The 7,624-nt window shown below is 28.0% G+C and overlaps 1 long non-coding RNA gene across 1 annotated transcript; it reads right to left on the bottom strand.

The window, feature by feature from the left end:
- Positions 1 to 5,284: 5,284 nt before the first annotated feature.
- Positions 5,285 to 6,855, bottom strand: LOC141658803 (uncharacterized). Its single transcript, XR_012549439.1, has 2 exons — positions 6,725 to 6,855; positions 5,285 to 5,587 (listed from the first exon to the last, which is right to left on the bottom strand). It is a non-coding gene; the product is annotated as an uncharacterized LOC141658803 (long non-coding RNA).
- Between the last annotated feature and the right edge of the window lie 769 nt (positions 6,856 to 7,624).

Genomic DNA, 7,624 nt, shown 5'->3' with positions numbered 1-7,624 from the left:
TGAAATTTGTTTTGTGCAATATTATCGTTGTTAACTTAAGTTTCCTCTTAAATAGTGAAAGAAAAAAGGCCGGGAATGAGAATGAAGTCGTAGAGATGTAAGTATATTACCTTTGAATAGCTCAACACCACAAATCTTGATAGCCCCTACATGAGAACAAAACAAACACAAACGATGAAATTGAAAATGTGATGAACATTTCATAACCCAATGGAACTTAATAGAAAGTAAATAAATGAGTTAATAATTTTAAAACATTAATACACTTGGCTTGATGTTAATAGAATGATAGGAAAGTTTAGTGATACATTTAGTTCTACTGACGATAGAGATAAGAAAAATTTTGGCTTATAAATTTTGTCTTCCATCAAAAATATATAAAGAATTGAGGATGCGTTTTATGACTTTTGAACATCCTTTTTTCATTATTATCAAAATTAATATAGGTATAAATATGAATCAAGGTTCGCGACTTTTGAGCATCATTTTTCATTATTATTATTAACTTTAATATAAACATAAATAAGGAAAAAATAGAAATGGAATTAAGTTTTGCTTGATTATTATTATTATAATAGTTTTTTACAAGATCCACTTTACAGGAGATTGATTTAAGATGTTGTCTTATTATGTAATTAAAATATGACATGTAAATGTTGATAGTTAGTTTTGCTTGTCTTTTAATTAGATTTATATATTTTATATTTAGATTATTGAGTTATAGATTTTTCTCATTATTATGAAATTTAATATAGACATAAATATGGAGCAAAAGAGAAATGGAATGTAAAAGATTTGCTTTATTATTATTCTTATTTTTTTTTTTACAAAATCCACTTTGCATAAGAGTGGTTTAGAAATTATCTTATGAAATTTAAAATATGACATTCAGATAATGGTAGATAGTTTGGCTTGCTTTTTAATTATGGATTATAGTTTTATAAATTCAATTATTATTCCATGAATGTCATATTGTCAATATAATTAAATAATCAATAAAAATGAATAAGAATTAATGGGGTGTGAAAATGTCATGTGAAATGAAATTGAATGTTCTAAGTTACCCTTTTAGTTAGATAATATAGATTTCATGCAATGTTATTGATAATTGAATATGCCATCTTGCAATTTCAATACAAACACAAAAACAATAACTAAATAATATTCTTACCATTAACAAATTTAAAACATAATAAGGATAAAAAGCGAAAGAATTCATTTAATTATCTATGTATTTATACTTTACCTACCAACTTTTTGAATAAAAATGAAAATTAGGATTGTTATAATAGTTATATAGGAAACTTTTTGTTATTAATTATTAATTAATTTCAACAATTTATTCGAGGGAATAGGAATGATTTTGTTAATTAAAAGAGATAAAAAAAAATTATGATAACTACAAATTATAATGATGGTGAGAGAAAACGAAAAAACCATCTTATTAAATAAAAGAAATTAAAGGTTAAATAAATAAGTAGATTAATAACCAAATTTATGAGAGGAAAATAAAGAGTTTGTATTAATTTATTTTTTGTGTTTGCAATTAATATTTTTTTATTTTTTTTGTACTTATAAGCATGTGACAGTTTTAAAGATAACTTTTAATACATAATCTAGACTTTTATAATATTGTATAAATAAATAATCAAGTAATCAATATAGATGAATTAGTATTTACCAATAAAAATTGACATGTGGATTAAAAATTAAATGTTTTAAGTAGCCTTTTAACTATATTGTATAGATACACAAATTTTTTTGTTTTCAACTTCATTTATTCTTCTTCGTTCTTAATTTCATGTATTCGGTTTTTTAATTTCGAATACATACAATACTACTCCATATGAAATATCTTGAAATTATTAACTTATAGTTAATACGTATTTTTTTATTGTACTTTTTTTTGAGTTAATTAAGTTTAAAGCTAATGGAATATGGACGGATTTTTATAGGAAATAAGTGAATTAAATGGATGCAATATAATAATAACTTGATAATCCATGTTATATTAGTTTGCCAAGTCACATTGTTATTGCGTACGTGGCTTTTTTTCATCCCATGTGGCATTGTCTATGTGGCCTTTTTAGCAGTGGCGAATCTAAGATTTATAAAATGGGGGTGTTTAGTAAAATTTATAACATAAAAAAATGCCAAAATATAATTACTCGATCAGACCCGTCCCGACATTTAACAAATAATATGAATGTCAATATGTTTATGATTAGACTGTATTGCAATAACATATGGGACATCATTTTACGAACAAAAACGAAAGATACTCATATTTGTAAAGATCTCACTTGAAAGCTTTTCATAAATAAAAAAAATTGCTTACACAATCAAAATAATAAATGAAAGAATCATTTTAAATTTAAGGAAAAAAATTTCAAGAACGAAATTATTGAGAAAAGGTCAAAATTTTAGAAAAAAAAGAAAAAGAAAAAAAGAAAGTATTACCACCTTGCCAAATAAATTATATGTTTCTCATTCAGAAATTTATTTGATTACCGTATATTCAGAACTTTTTTTAATACTCTTGCCCGGGTCATGGTCCATTGGGATGTGTAAAATTATAAGTAAAAAAGTCAATTGGGCTGTGCAAAATTAAAACTAGAAAAATAAATGGGCTGTGCAAAATTAAAAGTAAAAAAGGTCAATTGGGTCAAAATTAAAAGTAGAAAAATAAATGCGATTGTAGGGGCTTGATCCCAGGTTGCTTTGATGGTGGATGATAGTTTCAACCAATGAGCCACTAAGGTTTAATGTAATTTTAGCACACAAACAAATATATATCTGTCATTTCTCAAATTAATGGGGGTGAGGGTTCACCCCCATCACCCCCTATAAATCCGCCCATGCTTTTTAGGCTAGCCTTTTAATAATGTTTTATAGATTGGAAATTTCAATTCCAATTCCAGGCTATTGTTTCGTATGTCATTCCCTACATGCAAGTTGCACATGACCCGTCTATACCATTCTCACACTATATGGTACTATCCGACCCATCTTAAGCTTAAGACGGATACCATCCGTCTTAAGCAAGACTAATTGATTTTTACCTTATGGGGAGAGGTTTTATACTATTTTAAATGTAAAATTATATTACATGAGACCTATAGAATAATCACAAATTCTCATTTGTGACAGAGATACCCGTCGCAAGCTTGTGACGGGTCAAATATATACTACATTGCTATGATTTGGTATCGGGTCATCAGTCAGGTGGGGTCTCATCAAAAAACAAATGAGCGGCTACATTGACAATTGTATTGTACTATTGTAATATAATAATCCAAGTATTAAATGCCTTACATGCTTTACACAGTCAATCATCAACATCACCTTCATCATCTATTTTCCATTTTTTACTCAACTCAAGCTCTCATCATCCAATATTCACCCATTTTTCAGTTTTTACATCTGAAAATCTCCTAATAATTGCATTTTAACATTTAGAAAATATTTTCTATTTTTTTACTCAATCTCAAGCTCTCATCATCCATTATCCATCCATTTTCTATCCGTTTCACTTTTTTTTACATACAAAAATCTCCTAATAATTACATTTTAACATTTAGGAATTTTTTTTTTTTAAAAAAAATGGCGTCTTGACGATGATGTTACAATTAATCAAACTTCGACGGAAAAAACGATGAGTAAAGGTATGTATTCTATGGTGTTATTGATGTTGTTAATGAGTGAATGTTTTGTTGTCATCTTATGGATTATAAAGTTATCCTTAACTTGAATATGATTGTATAGGCTTTGAGTGTAATAAATATGTTTGAATGAATGTACGTTTGTATGTTTCAACATAAATGAATGTTTATATTTTTGGTGTTAATGTCGCCCTGTTAACTATTTTTTTTGAAGGAGCCCTGTTAACTATTTTAGTTACATATTATTTAAAGGCACATGTTGCCGTATATCTAATTATTGTCTTTACTTTTAGTCCTAATGAGTAATGTCGCCCTGTCAACTATAGTACGATAGATTATTTAAAGGCACATATTGTTATATATCTAATGAATGTTTATACTTTTAGTCCTAATGTCACCCTATCAGCTAGAGTAGGACAGATTATTTAAAGGCACATGTTGTATATCTTATAAATGTCTCTACTTTTTGTTCTAATCTCATCTTGTTAACACGTCATAGAACACATCCATGGCTTAACCCTCACTCAGTGGCAGAAGCACCACCTGTCGGAGAGGAAAATAACTGATGCCGAGGGAGAGGCTATAAAGGCCATGACAGATGCCTTGGTCACCCCGTCTGTTTCACTACAATGCTGATGTCAATACCCCAATTGACTATGCACCACATTAATTTTTGCAAATGACATTGCACTACATTACTTTTTGCTAAACTTAATACATGTACTCAACTCTTTGTCAATTTTAAATAATTATGTGATCTAGTATTTGTCATTTTCAAATAATGTCGTGAATTATGGACAAGTATATCAACAAGGTGTTAAATATAGTGATTTACTTGTTGCAATTTAACTGTTAATTAATGTTTTCATTCTTGCACATATTGTTAGCATCTTTTAATTGGTAATATAGTGGATAGACATGGGGACACCTGTTGTAATATATTTTACACAGGGTGACTTAGAGTTCTCATTATGTAATTTAAGTGGTGTCTTCATTTTTGCACAATATGTTACCATATATAACTTGGTAACATAATAGATCAATATGTGAACAATTGACATTCTTGCCAATGCATTTTAACAGTAATGATTTTCACTCTTGCGCAATATGTAAAAAAATCACAATCAATGTATTTTTTAAGGCATTGAAATTTATAGGTCATGTTGCCGTTCTTGAACAATATGTTTCTATATGCAATTTGGTAACATAATTGATAATAAATTGAACAATTGTGTTCATATATGCGATCACTTAAAAAAATTGTAATAACCAATATTTATGCCCATTAAGTTCACATTTTTTAAGAAAATGTCACTATTAGTAGTTACATTATATAAGTTATCTAATGTCTTAATTCTTGCACAATATGTTAGCATATTGTACTTGGTAAGATAATAGATCAATATGTAAACAATTGACGTTATTGTCATTGTATTTTAATGGTAACGTTGTTCAATCTTTCTTATGGTAACATAATTGTTAAAAATGTAAACAATTGTGTTCCACCATGTGATCATTCAGACAAATTGCAATAACCAATATGTATGACAAACTACTTCTCATTCTTAACGAAAATGTCACCATTATAGACACAATTGTCCAAAAGTAAATGCCCAAAATACTTCACAAAACATGTAAAATAAGAGCATAAACAGTGTCATACGTTTACAGACAAATTAACAGAACCATACATCATGTCCAAAATAAAGTCATACAACATGTGCTAAATAAACTCCGAAACATGAGACTATTGGTTCCTGCTAGTGATCTTCTTCCCCCGGGTGCGTCATCACACTTTCATTTATTGATCCTTAAGGCTCATCAGCTCCCTCTTCCTATCCTTCCAACTGATGCTTCAGGTTCTCGTGCATAACAGCTACAACCGAAAAATTTCTCTTTGTTGTCATCCAATTTCGGAGGCAGATCTACACAAAATGATAGAATGGTAAACATAAAATGGTTACACATTGTCACATATTGGTTCAAGTTATTAACATTGCACACAACTCCGTTAACATTATCGTAACATTAAAAACATTTACACACATTGTAAACTACTGACATTTTTTACCAAATTGAAAACATGTTGTTAAGAAACATACTAAAAATACACCCAATTTAACTCACTCTGTGATGATTTCAATTATACAACAATTAATTCTAAAGTGGTTACGAATAGTACATTGCATAAATACATAACTTGTACCTATTTTAAGACACATTATAATCCAGTTACATTTTTACCCAATTTAGAACATGTTAAGTTAAGAAACATCAAAACAATATACCCAATTTAACTCACTTTGTGACCGTCTCAAATATGCAACAATAAACTATAAAGTGGTTACATATAACACTATGCCAAAATATATAATTAATACCTATTTTAACACACATATTGACTAAAACATATACAAATCCTAACTAAGATGACAATATTATATACACAAACTCACATTTGACCATTATATATTATGATTTCGTAACATGTTGCAGAAATGTCATCATTTGTATCCTGTTATGTTGTCATTGTATACACATATTATCATGTTACAATTTTGTTCACATATATTATAATATTAGACAGACATATGTTACCATATTATTGATAAATGTTGCCATTTTAAAACATGTTGAAAATCGGTAAATGCTTCACAAAATTAAACAAGACAATGTGGGATGAGAAGAAGGCGAAGATAAATATAGAAACAATATAATAAAAATAAATAAACATATAAATCAAACACCAATTTTAAATTTTAAAAAAGCAAACATAAAATCGATTCAAAACATGCAACATAAATTTTAAAAACCACATCAAATAAATAACAACAAACTCTAAAGAAAAAAACAAAAACCAAGAATAATAAAACCAAAAATCCAAAATAATGAAATCAAATAAGCCAAGACGAATATAAATCAATTTAAAAACAAATCCAAAATAATGAATAAACCAAATTAAAAACAACAACAAAAACAACAAAACACAAACTAAAAACAAATATAAATCAGCAATCATCACATAAACTGAAAAATATATAAATTTATGGAAATGAGAATACCTCATTCGTTTTCGTTGCTTGCATTTCTCCCTCTAGTATTTCTCTTAGGTGGTGCCTTTTTTGTGTTGTTTTCTTTGTCATGTTACCAAGTTTTATATTAATGTTTGGGTTTAAGGTTAATTTGTATCTGGAAATTTGAGATGAGAGAGAGAAATAGAATATGAAAAGAAAATGAGGTTGGATTAGATTAATGTATCATTTTTCATTTTGTGTGGTAAAAATGGTGCATTGGGAAGGATGATTTCTTTCTTATTTTTAATTCTACATGTTGTCAAATCCCCATAAATATATGCACAGTACATGCCCCATCACTTCTCAACCCGTTTGCACACAAATGCTACTATTCGCCCCGTCGCAAGCTCGTGACGGATAACCCGTCACAAGCAAGACTAATTGTAGAATAATTACTTATAATATTATCTATGAAATCCTCTATCCTCTATTAACTAAAAAAATATGTGAAATTAGTAATTTTCCCGCTCAAATTACTTCAATCTATAAAATGAGCCTCAACATGTCTAGTTTTTCTCAACTATTTGTTGGGCTTTAACATTTATGCTTATTCTATACAAATGCCGACTTACCTTGCCCAGTCTTATTTGTCATATCTATAGAGAAATATATTCCACATTTCCACCAAAATATTTTGGACTATTATTTATTTTACAAATGACATATTATACAATATTTGTCAAATTGTAAGACTATTATATATTTTACTCGTATTACAATCACATTTTAGCCATAAATGTAACTTAGATATTTATTTGTAAACTTTATCATTAAATTTAAAGTTTAACTAGTTTTAAACCCGTGCAAAATTGCACGGGTATATATTTGGGCCGGTATTAATGTTTTTGGATGTATTTTTTTTTTTTTTTTGCATTTCTATTGTACTTA

This window comes from Silene latifolia, chromosome 6, assembly GCF_048544455.1.
Source record: "Silene latifolia isolate original U9 population chromosome 6, ASM4854445v1, whole genome shotgun sequence".
Classification (NCBI taxonomy): domain Eukaryota; kingdom Viridiplantae; phylum Streptophyta; class Magnoliopsida; order Caryophyllales; family Caryophyllaceae; genus Silene; species Silene latifolia.
The sequence above is the reverse complement of the archived record's forward strand: the minus strand, read 5'-3'. Positions and strand labels throughout refer to the sequence as shown.